Source organism: Falco rusticolus, chromosome 1, assembly GCF_015220075.1.
Source record: "Falco rusticolus isolate bFalRus1 chromosome 1, bFalRus1.pri, whole genome shotgun sequence".
Taxonomy (NCBI): domain Eukaryota; kingdom Metazoa; phylum Chordata; class Aves; order Falconiformes; family Falconidae; genus Falco; species Falco rusticolus.
In genome coordinates, this window is record NC_051187.1 from 31,837,518 (window position 1) to 31,855,216 (window position 17,699).

Below are 17,699 nucleotides of genomic sequence, written 5' to 3' on the forward strand. Positions count from 1 at the left end.
CGCCGGGGAAGGGGCGCAGCACCTCGGCGCCGCAACGCCCCCCCCCCCGCCCCCCCCCCCAATAAATCAGTATTTTCTTAAAGCAGCGCTTTAAGAACCCGGCTCAGCGGTTGGGCTTGAGGGTCTCCAAGGTCTTTCCCAGCCGCAATTGGCTCCGTGACACCCAGTGCCGCAGGAAGGTGGGAAACGGCCACCCAGCAGCCACCCGTCAAACTTTTTCAGCGGGGGCTGGGTTTTTCTCTTGCCCTCCTTAACCTGACACATCCAGCACCTTTGACCCTGGTGGGAGTTGCTCCAGCAAACGCGCTCCAGGAAAATCCCAACGTCCAGGCCACGTTCGGGCTCTGTTTTTAAATTAACGTGCCTGGGCACGGAAGAATTTGACCAACTTCATCGGAGAGCAGCCAGCAGCGCCTGGGCACTACCAAAACCTGGCCAAGAAATACCCCCGTGGCTTTCCTACCCCAAAACAACCCGAATAACTTCCCACCTCTGCCCCACAGCCTGTCAAACCAACTATGCAATGTTAATTGAGCTTTGAGTGTTAATTCCCTTTGCCCAGGGGCAAGCAGCCACCCCACCCCCACCCCCCCCGCCGTGCTTGCACCAGAGGGACCCCAGCATCACCGGCCGTGACTCGCTTTTCAGCGGAGAAGGGCTGAGCTGCCCCTTCGGGTACGTTTTGCAGCGGGTATTTGCAGACCAAGCAAGTGCAGCGTTTTAATATTCCTGCTAAGGAGCAGGTAACACCCCAAGCTGTGTGCAGACACGTGCACGCCTCTGCGCATGGAAGAGCCCAGGGCTCCTGCCAGGTGGTGACACAAACCCACAGCCCTTCTCTGGTCCCCAAGGCCCAGCGTGGGGCAAGCTGCCCCCCCCCCACCCCCCCCCATGGAGGGGGATGCAGCCTTGCAGCGTTGGCCCAGGCTCACCAGCCCCGGGCACTGCTTTGCCTCTGAAGCTGCGGGGAGGCTGAGGGCAGCACGCAGTAGCCCCCTGGCTCACCAGCGTGCTGCTCCTCCCATCTTACCCCGTCACCGCTTGCCACGGCGGAGATCCCAGTGGAGGAGTTGGAGGGGCTGGAGGAAGATGGTCAGCCATCCCGGCAGCCTCCACTACCCGTGCACATGGATGCCAGCAAAGCCAGGACAAGCACTCCTGCAGCTGTCACTCGGGGTCTTCCACCATCCCAGCCCCAAAGCTCTTGGCTCCTCTCACTGCCGTGGCTCTTGTGGCACTGGAGCCTCTCCCTGCACATGGCTGGGGAGAGAACAGCATCCCCCCCATCCCGGGGCTTGGCCCCACCTGGCAGCTCAGGTATCATCCTGCTGACGTTACTTGCATTTTGCAGAACCCTTGGAATTCCAATAAAAAGTATAGCTGGAGTTCAGAAGATACTGAAGAAGAGGAGTAGCCTTCAAACCGCACCCGGCTCTGCGGGTGCTTCTGACAGGTCTGCTCCTTCCCTTCTCGCCATCTGAAGCTCACCGGCACCAGGAAAACTGTCCAAAAGGGTAAGGCAGACACCCAAAGTGACCTTGGTACCACGCTGTAGCACAAGCGGCTAGGAAATGATCTCTTCTTTCTCATCTCTTCCAGTCAGAGAAACTCAGAGCTGCTCACAATCCCACAATTGCAAAACGCCTCAGGCAGAAGAACGAGTGAACAGAAAATCAAAGTTCAAAGAAAGGATTTGCAAGAGCCAAGACGGCTTGTGTTAGAGAGAGCCTGGACGCTCCCAAGACCCCCGCTCCAGCTCCTTCCCCACCTCCAGAGCTGGCTGGAGAAGTGGGCTCCCGCGGCAGGTCCTGCTCACAGTGCAGCAACAAAAGCACCCGGCCCGCCTGGAACTGGTGAAGCCCAACGCAGTTGCAAACACTCAGCTGAAACCTCAGCACCACTGGCATCAACAGCAAACTCCATGGATGCACCAAGACCCCAACCATCACCAGCCTCTGCACTGTCCCTGCTGGAGTACACCCAAGTCAAGCACCCAGCTTTGCTCTGGAAATAAATAGATCCTCTCTCAGCCCCCACAACCACAAAAACCAGAAAACCTGAGCCCCCTGGAAGGCACTGAGATTTGTAATGAGGTTGGGTCTGCTGGTGGTGCCAGGCAAGTGTCTCACCTTTGGCTTAATGAGGCTGCAATTAGCCAGCAGTGAGAGCACCAGCTGTGCAAGGCGGGGATCCCTCCAGGGGAATTCATTTCCATCCCTCCATCCCTCTCTCAGGGCCCTGCACAGGGCGGGGGGGTGGGGGTGGGGCTTGGGCTTGGGCTTGGGCTTGGGCTTGGGGTTGGGGTTGGGGGGTGGTGCTGGTGGTGCTGGTGCTGGTGGTGGTGGTGGTGGTGGGTGGTTACAGGTGGGTCAATAAACCCAGGTGGGATGGATGCTCTTAGCTGAGGTGAGAGTTGGTTTCTGCTGTTTGATGCCAAGGTGTCAAGGTGTCCTCCCCTTGGGGATGGCTCAATCTGTTCATGACCAAGATGTTCCAGGTATCTGCTGTTGGGCACCATCAGAGACAGGTCGCACCAAGGGGACCTTCTCCCCGCACCCACAAAGCTGATCTTATGCCCATACATCACTGCCCCACTCTGCTGCTGAGGGAACAGGGGAGCCTGCTCGTAAGTCAGAAATAGATCTAACGGCATCTTTGGTGAGCAAATTAAATTGTGGGCTTTGGAGGAATGTTTCTGTTTGGCCAAATCACTATTAAATCGATGGGAGCCGTAAGGAAGAGGAGAGGGGCTGTGCCCTGTGCCACACAGAGGGATGGAGAGGTGCAGGGCAGCACCCTCCATCCCTGCTCCCCCTGTGTCCCCGTGTCCCCTTGGGCAGCGTCCCTCTGGACCCCGGGGAACCCCGGGGGAGCAGGGGGAGCCCGGCCCCACCGCCCACCGCCCCTAAGGGCTCGCCCGCCCGGGGGAGGGCTGCGAGGTGCGGGTTAATAAATCAGTTTGTCTCCAGAAGGGTTTGCTTTGTGCGCCTGACAATAGCCCGTTGTAAATGGCAGCCTCTTGCCTCCTCTTCTGAAAGGCTTTTCATTAAAATATGGAAGGGGCTTTTCTGTGTACTTTAAACAAAAAAAAGAAAAGGATTTCAGCATACTCCCATTTCAGGCATTTATTCTCTCCTTCCTGACATCTGCGATCCACATGGTAGGTCCTTTGTGCGGTGATCTGGCCCCGGTAGGTGGCCGAGGGGTGATGCTGGCGCAGGCCAGCGGTGACGGGCCAGCGGTGACGGTGACGGTGAGCCTTATCCCAAGGATGGGCAGGGGGATGGCAGGCGCCACACCAAGGGACAGCAGCGCCATCAGGTCCTGGGGCTGGCCAGGAGCTGGGGCCCAGCTTCAGCCCGGGGCACAGAGCAGAAAGACCCTCATGGGGACCCAGAGGGCCACTGCCGGAGCCCTGCTCCCATCCCATGAAGCAGCATGGCCCTGTCAGCTGTCACCAAGCGGAGCTGGGTCCTGGGGTCTGGAAGACCCTGGCAGGGGCTCCCCTGCCTACCCCGTGCCCCCTGCAGCAGGGTCTCTGCCTCCTGCAGCCGAGAGGCCAGGTCAGCCCAGCGATGCCAGCGATGCCCGGCTCTGCCTGGCCCAGGGAGGCAGGAGCCATGCTCCGTAGCGGGGCACCAGCTGTTCCAGCCTCTGTGCCGTGCTCTCCCAAATGGTTTGAAGTGTTGCACAGCACGGCAGCCCATCACCGCGGCTGCTGTAACTTCATGGCAGCCTGCCCTCTCCCTCCTACCCTTCTTCCCTGTCTCGCTCCTCCCTGCACCTCCCCCTTCTGCTCCTTTCCCTTCTGTCCCTCCCATTCCCTGCCCTCTCCCCTCATCCCTCTTCCCCTGCCCCTCTCCCTGCCCTCGCCCCCCACACTGTCCTCTCCCCCTGCCCCTTTCTCCCTGCCCCTCTCCCCAAATTTCTTCCTGCCCTCACCCCTCTCCCTGCTTTCTCCCTTCCCTGCCTTCTCCCCTCCCCTCTCCTGCCTTCTCATTTCCCCTCTCCCTGCCCTCCCTCTCCCCTTGCCCCATCACCTCTCCCTGCCCTGCCCTCTCTCCCCCTGCCCCCTCCCCTCTCCCTGCTCCCCCATCTCCCCCTGCCCCTCCCCTCTCCCTGCCCTGCCCTCTCCCTCCCCCTCCCCTCTCCCTGCCCTCCCATCTCCCCCGACCCCTCCCCTCTCCCTGCCCTCCCATCTCCCCCGACCCCTCCCCTCTCGCTGCCCCGCCGGGGACCAGGCAGCGCCCGCACCGCGCCCGCTACAATGGCGCCACCTGGCGGCGGCCGCCGCGCTGCAGCGCGTCCCAGCGGGCCGGGGCGGGGGCGCACGGGGGGCACTGCGGGGGCTGGGGCGGCACCCGAGCGGGACACTAAGGGACAGGGGGGCGCAGGGGGGCACAGGAGCGCAGGCTGAGCCGCCTCGGGGGGCACAGCGCCCCTCCGCCTCCCTCGGTGCCCACCGCAGCTCCCGCAGCGCGTGCACTGAGCTGTGCCTGGCCTCAGCCCTCGGTGCCCCCGGGTGCCTGGGTCCCCCCACCGGCCACGCTTCTGCCGCGGCTACTTATTTTCAGGCACATGCCCCCTACAATTAGCACATGCGCTTTAATTAATTTGCCTTTTTGACTGCTTTGCCCACATTATCTCGACTGCGGTGCGTCTGGGCGTGCGCATGGCAGATAACGCTGCTATTTCTGGCTCGGGAGGCCAGCACAGCTGCATCGTCCTGGGGCCACATCCCGCGCCCAGCACGGGGCACATCCCTGGGACAGGCCACAGCCCAGGGATGGGGGTATTCTCCATCCTCGTCCCCGTGACCTGCCTTGTCCCCGGCCCAGCCAGCCCCTGGTTTTGTGGGTGGCAGCTCTTCCCCAGACCCCTGAGCTGGGCAGATCCTCCTGGTTATTGCCGCAGTCCGAGTGAAAATGGAGCTCAATCAGGCAAAGATGCTAAATTAAGTCTGTTTGGAACAAGCTGTTAAACATGCAAACCTTCTGAACACGAAGGAGAGATGGATAAAACCCTCCCAGAGCTCCCAAAGATGCTGCCAGCAGAAGGGGGATGCAGGGAGGGAGTGCAAGGAAAGGGAAGGATGCCCCCAAGCCCCCCTGCAATGGCAGCCTGAGGTGCAGGGACGTGGCTGAGGGCACAGAAGCCGTCTGTGGCAGAGGAGATGGCCTCCGGCCACCAGCCAGCACTGGGACACATGGGCCAACCCCACAAGCCCCCTTGGCGTGAACTCCAGGGACAGGGTGGCCACCGGCACCAGCTTTAAAACATCATGGATCAGAACCGGGGTGGCTTCGTCAACAAGGCAGATCTGAGAGACACGTTTGCTGCACTCGGTGAGCCCCCTTTTAGGACCTCCCCAGGAGCTTCAACAACGTTAGACTTACTAAGTGAGAAACCAGCTGTGAGCCCCCCTTTAGCCAAGCCCCGGCAGTTAACTGGATCTCCTGTTTTGCTGGAAACTGCCTGATCCAAACCCAGTTCTGTTAGGGAGTGAGATCCCACGCCGGGTGACTCGGAGCAGCTCCTGCAGCAGCGGGTGGTTTATCCCGTAGGTACCAGAGAGAGCCAGCTCCTGGGTCACACAGCCAAATGCTCCCTGCCTGGCTGTGCCCGTCCCACAGCATCCCTGGGTGTACGGGCGTTACAGGGATTGACGGGGTTTGTAGGAAGCTCTGAAGTTGCAACCTTGGCTCTCCCGTCGTGGAGGTCAGCACGAAGCAGCGATGGGGCTGGGGAGTCCCAAAGGACACCCCAAGCTCAGGGAAGAGGACGCAGGCATTCAGTCCTGTTCGTTTCTGGCACTGGGGGCCAGGGGGAACCACAGTGCTGGTGGGTTTGACCCAAAACAGCTTCTGAGGAGGGCTGAAGGAGGCTGATCCATGGGGCCGTGCAGGAGGGAAGCGGCACAGCTCAGTCCTTTGCAGCCTTCTTTGCTGTGATCCTGCAGCCCGAGAAACCAGAGCTGGACATGTCCAGCCCACCCACCCTCAGCCAGCACGTTGATTCTCCCATCATCGCTTCTGCTACTGCCATTCCTTATCAAAGGTGGCTCCCCAGGGCTGTGCCGCTTCCCTCGGCTGGGGGCAAATCCTCCAGGGGAAGGCTCCTGTGCTGTGTCTTCTAGCCCCAGTATGTAGAGCGGAGCGCAGAGGTCTGCATGAATTTGCAGCAGGACGTGGACACACAAGTCGCCCAACGCTGCTCTCCCACTAGGACGCCTGAATGTGAAAACGAGGAGATCGATGAGATGATCAAGAGGCAACCCGGCCCCATCAACTTCACTGTGTCCTCACCATGTTTGGAGAGAAACTGAAAGGTGAGGGGGCACCCGGGAAGCTGGCGGGGTTGGTGGGCACCCACACCATCACTAATATCCCGCCACGTGGGGAGGCCACCCAGCTCACCAGGATCTCCATCACCATTCCAGGCGAGAACCCATCAGAGACTCCTTGGAGGCCTCAGATGGGAAGCTGCTCAAGGAAAGGCAGGTGGCACCGACTGCCATGCTGCGGTGTGCAGAGCTTGGGGAGTGGGTCAGAGCAAAGATGCCTCCCACGCCACGGCCAAGAGGTGACACCTAGGGACAACCCGGGGATACCTGTGAAATGATCTCCCTCACCCACCCTCCCACACCCTTTAGTGCCACCTTCTCCCAGTTGCAACACAGGGACCCCCCCAGAGAGAGGCTTTGTTGGGACCATAACCAGCAAGAACCCCTCTCCCCAAGAGCTCCAGTCTTTGTCCTCCAAATCGTGGCCTTGGGCACTACCCCCGCCTCCCCATCCCAAGGCACCACAGCTAGGACAAACTCAGCGCCATGTACCCTGAGCAGCTGTCCCCAGGCAGGTCCCTGCACCCCAAAACTCGTGCCAACCTGCCATACCAACAGTCCCAAAGGCAGGCTGGGGCTGCCCATGCAGAGAGCTGGATCTCATCCCATGTCTCCCCAGCCGCTTGCGGGGGAGGAGCAGGTCCCCATGCCTCAGTTTCCACAGCCGTTTAAAAAAACCAACAGGCTGTGCTGCTGCTGTCCCTCCAGAAAAAAGGGGCCAGGAGATCTTGCAGTGCCTCTGAGCCTGCTGACAGCAACGGTGCCACCAAGTGCCACCCTGGCAAGGGCCCTACCTACAGCATGGGTTTGACCCAAGGGGCCCATCCAGCTGCACCCTGTATCACTTACACAAGCCAAGGCACGCAGCCCCCGGCAGATCTGCAGAAGGCTACGAGGCCCCACGAGTCTGTGCCTGGAGCTCTATAAATACACCCAAAAGATTAGATAGCTGCCGGACGCCAGGGCGGTGGTGACACCGCCTGCTCTGTGGGCACACCATGACACTATGTCTGCTCCTCTACATGCCACCACCCACGGTCGAGGTCCCAGCTGCAGGGTCAGCATTCCTGTGGGCCCCCCACTTCCCAGCCTGGCCCTCACCTTCTCCCCAAAGGCTGGGAGAAGCAGGAGGCTGCAGCTGGCTTCCTCCACCGCCACCTCCAACGGCTGTGGCCATGTCACCCGCAGGTGCTGACCCGGAGGAGACAATCCTGAATGCATTCAAGGTGTTCGATCCAGAGGGGAAAGGCCTGAAATCTGCCTAGTGAGTAAGGGGTGCCTCGACGGGGGGCAGGGGGGTGTCCTCACCGAGGCCTCCCTGGTGCTCACCGTGCTCTTGTTTGCAGCATCAAAGAAATGCTGATGAGGGCGAGAGGTTTTCCCAGGAAGAGGTACGAGCTCCTTCCCACCCTCCGCCAGCCTCCTGTGCCCTCCACCCCGACAGACCCCCAGCCACAAAGCCCTTCTGCGCTGCCTTTTCAACCCGTTGTTTCCCGGCAGGTCGATCAGATGTTCGCAGCCTTCCCTCCGGACATTTCTGGCAACCTGGACTATAAAAACCTTGTCCACATCATTACGCACGGTGAAGAGGACTAGCCCACGCTCGGCACTGGGGCTGGCAGGATCACCTCTGTCTGGGGTGCACGGGGGGCGGGGGGACCCTTTACCTCTCCCCTTGGGGAATGCGTCAATGGCATCCACATTAAACTGCCCTTGGCAAGAGGAAACCCAGCCGCTGGTGTGAGCGGTGCTTGGGCTGGCGTGGTGTGTCTGCGCAGTGTGGCTGTGCCCGGCGGGAGCCCCCGCGCCCTCCCAGAACCCCCTGCCCCAGGAATGTCCCTGGGGACAGAGACTCTTCAGGCAGCCCGGTAGAGGGGACAAACTGAGGATTCCTGCCTGCTTCTCTCCCTTCCGTGCAGGGAAGCACACGGGAGCCACGGGCTGAGTCACAAGAGCTGTGATAATCCCTTCCTCATAAGCTGGAGTGCGTGGCCAGCTCCTTCCCAGGGACTCGGCAAACCCAGAGATCCCTGGAGGGCAGAAGCACGAGACAGCGCTGGAGGCTGCAGCAGGGCTGTGTTTTGTAGACCTGGTGTTGCTTACTCAGCTCTGGGATGAAGGGGAACAGAGGAGGTGCTGAAGGTGAGCAAAGGGCATCTGCGGCCCAGGTTGCAGGGTGCGGCCAGTTCAAGGCGATGAGCAAAATCCCCAGCCAGCACATTGCTCCTGAGGTTGCTCTTTGCCGTTATCCCGGAGACTCTGATGAGCTAACAAGCCAGCCATCCAGTTCCAGGCTAATTCACAGCCAGACAGACAGGCTCTGAGGATGCATTTACTTGGAAATGATTTTCATGGCAGAAAGCAGAATGTGGCACTAGGTAAGAAAAATCACAACCGAGGGCAGAGCGATGCTGGGAAGGCACTGAAGCCTGAGGCTCCCGGCGGGGCTGGGGGAAGCTCCCAGGGATTTTCATCCCATTCCTGCATGATCAACAGCTCCGTGGGATAATAACCCCCACCTCTCCAGGGATGAAGCTGTCACTGTCTCGGTGGCCCTGACTGTCTCATACTGCAGATCCCTCCTCTCTGGTTCGCTTCTCTTCACCCTCAGCAGAAATAGGGCCAAAGCTCCAGTTTCTAGTGTGTCTGCGCAGTGCGGCTGTGCCGGCGGGAGCCCCCGCGCCCTCCCAGACCCCCTGCCCCAGCCTCCCGGCCCCTGCACATCACCCTCGCGTGCCCTCTCCTCCCCTTGCCTCCTCGGTTCCCAGCGTGGCCCAGCTCCCAGACCCAAACAGGCTGTTTCACGCAGGGCTGGTGGCTAGCAGCCACCTGGTCCCACCAGCCCAGGACCAGCGCTGAGCTCAGCTTTCCTTCAGGCAGCAGAGAGCTGCCGGCTTCTCCCAGCTTAGCAGGCAAAGCCCCGCGAGCCCGCTCTGCATCCCCCCGTGGCCTCACCAAGCCCCTCGGGCAGGCATGGTGCAGGACCGGGACTGTGGTCACCATGTCCCCGGTGCACCACTCCCGCGATGCCCAGCTGCGGGAAGCGCGTGGCGTTGAGCAACGGCAACGGCCCCCCCGCCGGAGAGCAGCTGTTCCCACCCCCGGCCATGGCTGCTGTCAGCAGTGGGCCAAGCCGTGCCGAAATATCAGCCGGCAAGCTTTTGAAGCCCGCAGAAGGTGTTGGGAGATGGAAGGATGTCCAGGGCGCAGAAGCAGAGGGGCAGCTGAGGAGCGGAACTGTTTATTTCATCCCTCCGTGCCGGGCTCTCACTCCTTGAGGCTCTTGCTCCCCTTCTTGGCGGCAGCGGCAGCGTGGCCCAGCTCCTTCTCGCAGCTCTGGAGGACCAGCTGGTGCAGCTGCCCGTGGCCCAGCGGCACCTCCCCTGCCCAAGAAAAGGACACCCGTGTCTGCCGGCACAGGCCTTATAGATGTGGTGGGGTGGGACAGGCCGGTGGGGATTGGCTGGGGAGGAGAGGTGGCAGCGGGGGATTGGCCAGGCGGCCATGAGGGGGTTGTGGATTGGCTGTCTGCCTGGCCGTAGCCCCTCCCTCCCACCTCACTCACAGGCGGCGATGTCGGCGGGGGTGCTGTCCAGGGCGGGGGGCGGCGGGCAGAGCCGGGCCCGATCCATCACCCACGGGAGGCTGGTGGTGCCCAGGAGCGGGCTGGCGAAGGGCTGGGCCGGCTGCGAGCCCTCAGCCCGCGTGTAGCGCAGGACGCTCTCCATCAGCAGGAGCTCGTTGGTCTCCTTCTCCACGAGACCTGGGTGGGAGGGAATGCTGTCCCACAGGGCCCCTCCACCGGGCCCTGCCCAAACGCCGCCCCGGCGGTCTGCTGGGCACAGGACCCATGGATTCCCCCCAGGCAGTGCCGTCAGGCTCCCCAGGGGCGAGGGGTCAAGGCTGGGTCCCACACCCAGAGCCAACATGGGGGCCTGGGGGGTCCACCGGGGTGGTTCTACGTCCCGGTTGGCTCCTCAATTTCCTGGGGATTTGGCATCGCAAATTCCCATTAGGGACACCCGTGCATGACGGGGTGGGGGCAGGAAACCAGCTCAATCTAAACACGGGGCAAGCAGGGGGTGGACAGACAAGGTCTGGGCCATGTGGCAAGCGAAGGCGGGCAGCCCTGACCCACCTAAAATCCGCGTCAGATTCCCATCCGTGATCTGCCCATTTTCTCCAAGCTGCTCCGTTGTCTTCGTAGCATCGCCACCGATTACTTCCAAAAGGGCCTCCACGCCACATTTGATCTGGCCCAGGACTCTGCTGCTCTCTTTGCATCTCTCTTCGCACCAGTTGGCTTCCCTCGTGGTTTCCGCTAGTTTTTCCTATCCGCAAAGGTTTTGCCAGGTGTCACAACAGCCCCCTGCTCGCGCCCCCCCACCCCCAAGTCCTGGCCAAGTCCAGTCCGGACACTGGAGGCGGCCCAGGAGGGGCTGTGGGATGCTCCCATCCCTGCAGGGGAAAGGCTCTGTGAAGGGGATCCCAAGCTCCCCATGCCACAGCCCAGGCCCCAGGTGCCAGAGAACCAGGGCTGGCAGAAGCCCTGCAGTCACCCTCTCCTCATGCACTGGGAGACAGGGCTGCCAAAGCCAATGCAGGGCCCTTTTCTGCCCATGCCTCTCCAGCCGTTGCCCAGAGCGGTGTTGACGGGACCACACTCGCTAGGACACATGCCGGGACACACAGGCTTCTGCTGCCCTGGCAGAGGGAAATCCCGGCTGCCATACCTCCAGCTCCTGCAGGACATGGAAGTTGCCCGTCTCTGCGTCCTCCCGGTCCATCATAAGGGTCGTAATTTCGTCCTGTGTAAACACAAGCACATGGAGGGCATACTGGCTGAATGCTCACCAGATGTGCCCAAGAGAGGCTGGGGACCATCCCTCCACCCTGGGAGCAGGGACATCCCACTTGACCCCTCTGGGGACCACTGTCCCCAGGGCAGGAGGACAAGTCATGACCCCCCTTCTCACTCCAGCCAGCCCCACTCAAGGCCGAGGCAGCTCTTGGCCCTCCTGCATACTGCTGGGTACACGGTGGCAGCACTGAGACACTTTTAGCTCTGAGAACACAGCCTTCTGTCTGTGGGAGTTCTATTTTGGGCTACCGCTTTGCATTCCCCTAATCCCACCCGTGTGGCAGGCTGTGAGCTGGGCTCCGCTGTGAGCAGCGAGGCCGGACACATGGGAGAGGAAAAAAACCCACGCCAGCCCCAAAGCACCAGCTGAGAAAGGGCAGACATGAAGAGCTTGGAAGAGACCTGGACATCCTTGATCCTCTGCTTCATCTTCTCCATCTCGTTCTTCAGCTCAGTGATGTAGATGAAGGAGGCAAAGTTCTTCCCCTCCTTTTCGATCAAGTTATCCACCAGGCGGTCAAAGTTCCCGTCCTCTGCCAGCTCCAGCAGGCGCCTGTAAGCCACCTCCTGGCTCTCGAAGCTCTCCATTTGGCTCTGCTTGGCCCACTGGGCTGCCTTCAGGGCTGAGGGAGAGATGGAAAAAGAGGCCTGGCTGTGCGTGTCCCTGCAGGGCTCCCTTTGCAGAGCCTTTCCCTGCAGGTGCCCTGAGGTTTGGCGTGGGGCCTGGGGCCAGAGGGGCAGAGAGTGTCTTTATTTCACCCAAAACTAAGCAGGGAGCTCCCTGTCCTCATGGGAACGGGGCAAACACGGTGGGATCCTTCCCCAAGAGGACAAAAGGAGCCATAGGGGCAGCTCCCTGCCTCCCCACCCCTCCCTCTGCCCCAAGGGCACCCCAAGACACATGATGCTGGGTGCTTTCACTTGGTTATCACTCTTCATCCTTTCCACTTGTAGGCTGAAGGCTGGGTGAAGGAGCCTGCAGGCAGGGGACAGGTCCCGCCTTTGGGGTGCAGAGCTATGGGGAGAGGTCCCGCCTTTGGGGTGCAGAGCCATAAGCTTCTATACGCAACCCCCTTGGGCAACTCTGCCAACTCCTGGCTTGTGCTACCAGTTGCAGGTATTCTCTCTCATCTGGTACCTTTTCTCTTTTTGGCCACTTCCTCCAATTCCGAGCGATCTCTGCACTTGGTCAGCATGAAGTTTTTCAGTTTGTTCTCCTTTTCTAGGGCACGCTTCGCTCCTGCAGCTCAACATTGCGCTGGACTGTGTCTTCTATGTGTCTTTTGTTCAAGGCTGCAATCCTTGCCAGAGCCCCCATCCTGAGCACAGAGAGCAGCAGGTTACACCACGGGAAGGTATAAGGATTTGTAGTCCTGCCCATTCCCATGCATCTCTGTGCCTGGCCGAGCAAAACCCCCGTGATGCTGTGCACGCTGGCCGGCTCCCATGCAGATGCAGCTGCGTTAGCCCGAGGCCAGCAGCAGCTAACACAGCTCTGGCTGGGGGTTTGTACTCGGACACAGCACCCAGCTGTGGCAGCCAAGCTCACTTTGCCTGGAGCTGGCTGGTCTCTGCTCCAGGTCTGCTGCACCCTCCCATGCAGGCTGAGATGGGACTCGGGGGGAAAGAGGCTGCTCCATAGGGCAGTTCACCACATCCTGAGAAACATCTGGCATAGGCGGAGTAAACCCCCCTGGAGGTACCGGTCTCCCTGCACTGACCAAGCACCAAAGCCTTAGCACCCAGCTCTAGACAACAGCGGGTGCATCCTCTCTCTGAAGTTGCAGATGGCCTCTCTTTACATCGACACCCGTCGCTGGCATTGCCCACCAGCGCCAAGTTTGCCACAGAGGGTTCACAAGGCCACGTACCGCTGCTTGTAGCCTTGTGTGCACTGCTCAGCGGCAGTGTTCATCCTTCTCCTCTGCTGAGCCAGCTTCTTATGGAGCTTCAAGGAGAGCTTGCCCAAAAGAGCTTTCTGGATTTGCAGCTTTTCAATCTCTTCTCGGAGCTCTTTGTTTCTGGACAGGATGGTATGGAAATGGACGGTGACCTGGGGAGAGGCAAGCAAAAGGTTTGAAGCTGGTGCGGGACTTGGGGGCGTCAGGTTTCTGCTGAAAGACCTTGACCACGGCTGGGACAAATCTCTTCTCTGAAGTTGCTCCTGTACTATCCCCCTCCCCAAGACAGGGGAGGTAACAGCAGGCTAGGCTGATCATGGCACAGACCAGGAGCTGGTGGTGTCCAAGGCAAGGTGGCTGCAGGCAGCTCAGGTTTATCACTAAACAGGTGCAGACCTTCAGGCTTCTTGGCATGGCCCAAGTGCTGCATTTGGCTCACCAAGCTTGAAGGAGCCTTTGAGATACTCTGGGAGCAAGCAGGCCAGAGGAACGAGCCAGCTCCTCCTTTATGCAGTTTGTCTCAACCAAATGCATCTGCAGCATTACACTTGGTCCTGGCCAAAAAGGGGGTTGCACACAGGCCCCAGTGTGGCCCCACACATGGTCTCCGGAGGTCTGCAAAATGTTTGCTTACGTTGTTTAGATGCAGCTCCAGTGTCTCAATCTGCTTTTGCAGCTGTTTGCTACTGTTTGCTTGCTTCGCCTTCACTGCCGCCCGGTTTTGCCTCGCCATCTTTTTTTCCAGCTCTAGTATCTGCACGTACAGGTTAGAAAAAAGAAAGAGAGGGGAAAAAAAAGTCAGTATAATCTCCACCCCTACGTTCTGGACTCTTGGCAGGACACTTAGCCAAAGAAAATACCCTGTTGACCTGAACTACAGCAACCATGTCATTAAGGAGCTCACAGTTACAGCGGCAGCTTTAATCCCAAGGGATCCCACCCTGCACACTCAAGAAACATACGCTGTAACTAGGAATGGGTTTATTTTCGTGTGGCAAAGGAAACGCAGCTGCCTCTGGAGGGAAATTCAGCAGGTGCTGAAGGCGGCACAGCAGCACTCTGTGCCGAGCAGAAGAGGCAAGGAGGGTGGCTTTTTGGTAGGGGTAGAGTGCTGGCCAGACAGGGGTCTGCGCAGCACTCCCTGGGAATGAGTGGAGGAAAACTTTTGTCAGAAGTGGGCAGCTGCCAGAGGAAATAAATCCATGAGAAGAGCGAAGTAGTTGGAGAACAACGAAGCCGGGGGCAGGTGGGAGAGGTATGACTCAGCCAAGAGATCCCTGATTGAAAGCTAACCCTGTTGCGGAAAACTCTACAGCACATCTAGCACCTGCAAACCACCTGAGCATGTTCCCTGGCTTCCGTCATGGGTGGCTTGTCCAGAGCAGAAAGCTGCAGGGACCTGTCACTTCTGTAGCCCTGGGTTGCCCTGGGCATGCCACCCCACCACTGACCAAACCCAACCAGACTGTCCTCAGGAGAAGTGATGGGACATCCCTTAGATGTTGCTGCTCCTCTATTTCCCATGTCTCAGGCAGCACAACTGACTGTTCCAGTTTTGTCTTTTTTTTTTACATGAGGAAAAAAAAACCCCTCAAGGGACAAGCAGAGGGATGTTGTGTGACCCCAGGCAGGCGCGTGCCGTCAAAGAGCAGCTGCAGAGACCCGTGGGACAAGAAGGTGGTTGAGAGTCAGACCTTACGTTTCCAGCCAGTGCTGACTTGAATGGGAGCCTGGCTCTGCCCGCTTGGCATTGTCTTGTGGTTTTTGCCAGGAGGCAGCATTATATTCCAAAGCCTGAACCAAGTGCGTTTTACATAGGGTTGACTCTGTGACTCTGCACTGCTCTACCGTGCTCAGCCAGGGAACGCTCCAGATGCTCTTACCTCCTTGTCCAGCTCCGCTAACAGGGCTTTTCTGTCTTTAATCAGGGAATCACACTGATATTTGGTCTGCAAAAGGCCTTGGAGCCCCGTACAATTCCTCTCATCCCGCATCCTATTTCTTGGGGATGGGATCTGGCTCGGCGTTAATAACACCTCTTTGCGTTCTTGAGTCAGCGACGCTATTTCTTTTCTGTAAAAACACAACGACAACAAATGACCTTTAGCACATCCCACCTGCAATACCGGAGCAAGTCCTCACCCCTCCTCACTTCAGCACCGGGGTCCCCAGATCTCGGCATGGAGGAACTTTCCAAACACAAAGCTGCACTCACTCCTGAGCCTGCATTTGCTGCCTCACGTTGGCACCGTAAGATTTCCTCTTCTCCGCTGCTCTCTGAAACTCTCTCTGCAGTCTCCTGAACTCGGCTTCAGACACCTTTTTTTTCTCCATCGCGGGCACGTCCAAAACCTTCTGCTCCAGAGAGGGCTCTCCCCACTGCCACAGGGAGGGAGAGCTTGGTCACTTGAGCAAACACGACCAGCAGCGGTAGACAGCAGAGCTGGACACTGGGGAGCGGGTGGATGGCACCACCACCTCCAGCCGTTTGTCACCACCTTCAGCTCTTCGCTGCCACCCAGTATTCATGACGTCACAATATGCCTGACCACCCAAAACACTGAGTCATCCAAACCAACTCCATGAGAGCTGCCGAGCCGCCTCACAGCTTCGTGCCCAGCACAGGAGGGCTGCAGAATTAGTCCCCCCACCACCCAACACTGCTGGCCAAAGCAAGCCTGGCTCCCCACCGCCTGCCCGGCTGACCGCACCGCCACGTTTATTTCTGCAGGGGAGGTCCCCGTGGCAGACCTGCACCTGCAGAGAAGTTCACCTTGGGTTTGTGCTTCACTTTATACCTTGGAGTCCATCGTTTCTTCCAGCTAACTCTGCTGGTTGCTCTGCAGACGCCTCGGGAAGGGGATGATGGAGCCTCTGCGGGGACAGACCTGCTTCCCAAGGGGAGAAATGAAACGCTGGTTAAGGGGGTGTTTGTGTCCCCCTGCCCGTCCCTCAGCACCCGCTCGCGTGTTTGGCACATGAGGAAACCATCACAGACGGCTGCGCGATGAATAAAAGGAGAGCATCCGTAGTGATGTCATCGCAAAACACACTCCTCCTGTTGAGTTTATAAGTAGGGGAAGAACAGATGGTTTGAGCTGTTCCACCCTGTCCAGTACCTGGGTTTCCACAGAAATCCCGGCGAGGCCAAGGCCCCCCATGCCGGCGGGCAGAGCCCCCGGGGAGCGTAAGTGGGGGATATCGCCTGGATTCAGCCCCTGTCCCGCCGCAGGCAGGGAAGGCGCTGGGGCTGACCACGCAGCCCTCACCCCCACCGCTGGTCCCCCCCAGCCCTGCTGCAGCCCCCCCGGGCTCCCCTCTTGCCCCCAGCGCTGCTCACCCCACCGCAGGGTGCTGCGGTTCCTCTCCAGCCAGGGGATGGGACCACGGTGGCAGTCAGATATTCCCAAAGAGCAGCCCCCTGCCTCCCACGGGAAGTGCAGGAGAGAGGAGAGCCTGGCAGGGAGCCAGCCCTGCTCCCTGCCCCAGGCTCTGTGGAACAGGCACTGGCCCCGTTGCCAGGTCCCACCGCAGCATGGATGGGGTCTCCATTGTGACTGTCACCAAGGGGGCGGCCGGGGCACCCCCACCCACCCCATGGGCAGCGCTGGGAGCCCACGCGAAACAGACCCAAGTGGTTTCCGTGTCCCACAGCCAGCCCTGAAGCATGTGCTCCAGCATCTCCCTGGCTGCATGTCCACAGCAAGCAGAAACCCACATTTTACCCGTTCTTGCTTCCCTTTGGGGTGTTTGAATCAGCCCGTAATTTGGGACTTGGAAGCCTTTTGCTCCAACTGGAAAGCAGCACCCAGGGCTTCACCATCCCCAGCAGCACTTTGGGGCCACAGAGCTGCTTTCCCTTCCTTGCCGGCCCCACAGCCGGCTCCCTGGCCTTCCTACCTGTCTTCCTTGTGGAGAGGCTGCAATCACCACATCACTGCCATTGCCCTCAGCATCCAGACACCCTCAAGATGCCTGCCGTCGGGACAGCACCAATGGTTGGCACTGCCGGCCTGGGGAATGTCCCTGGGGACAGAGACTCTTCAGGCAGCCCGGTAGAGGGGACAAACTGAGGATTCCTGCCTGCTTCTCTCCCTTCCGTGCAGGGAAGCACACGGGAGCCACGGGCTGAGTCACAAGAGCTGTGATAATCCCTTCCTCATAAGCTGGAGTGCGTGGCCAGCTCCTTCCCAGGGACTCGGCAAACCCAGAGATCCCTGGAGGGCAGAAGCACGAGACAGCGCTGGAGGCTGCAGCAGGGCTGTGTTTTGTAGACCTGGTGTTGCTTACTCAGCTCTGGGTGAAGGGGAACAGAGGAGGTGCTGAAGGTGAGCAAAGGGCATCTGCGGCCCAGGTTGCAGGTGCGGCCAGTTCAAGGCGATGAGCAAAATCCCCAGCCAGCACATGCTCCTGAGGTTGCTCTTTGCCGTTATCCCGGAGACTCTGATGAGCTAACAAGCCAGCCATCCAGTTCCAGGCTAATTCACAGCCAGACAGACAGGCTCTGAGGATGCATTTACTTGGAAATGATTTTCATGGCAGAAAGCAGAATGTGGCACTAGGTAAGAAAAATCACAACCGAGGGCAGAGCGAT

The 17,699-nt window shown here is 59.6% G+C and overlaps 2 pseudogenes; one reads left to right on the plus strand and one right to left on the minus strand.

Moving 5' to 3' along the window:
- The first annotated feature begins 5,137 nt into the window (after nt 1-5,137).
- LOC119142502 lies at nt 5,138-8,043 on the plus strand (annotated as a pseudogene).
- A 1,525-nt stretch (nt 8,044-9,568) lies between these two features.
- On the minus strand, nt 9,569-17,392 carry LOC119142500 (annotated as a pseudogene).
- Nucleotides 17,393-17,699: the final 307 nt, after the last annotated feature.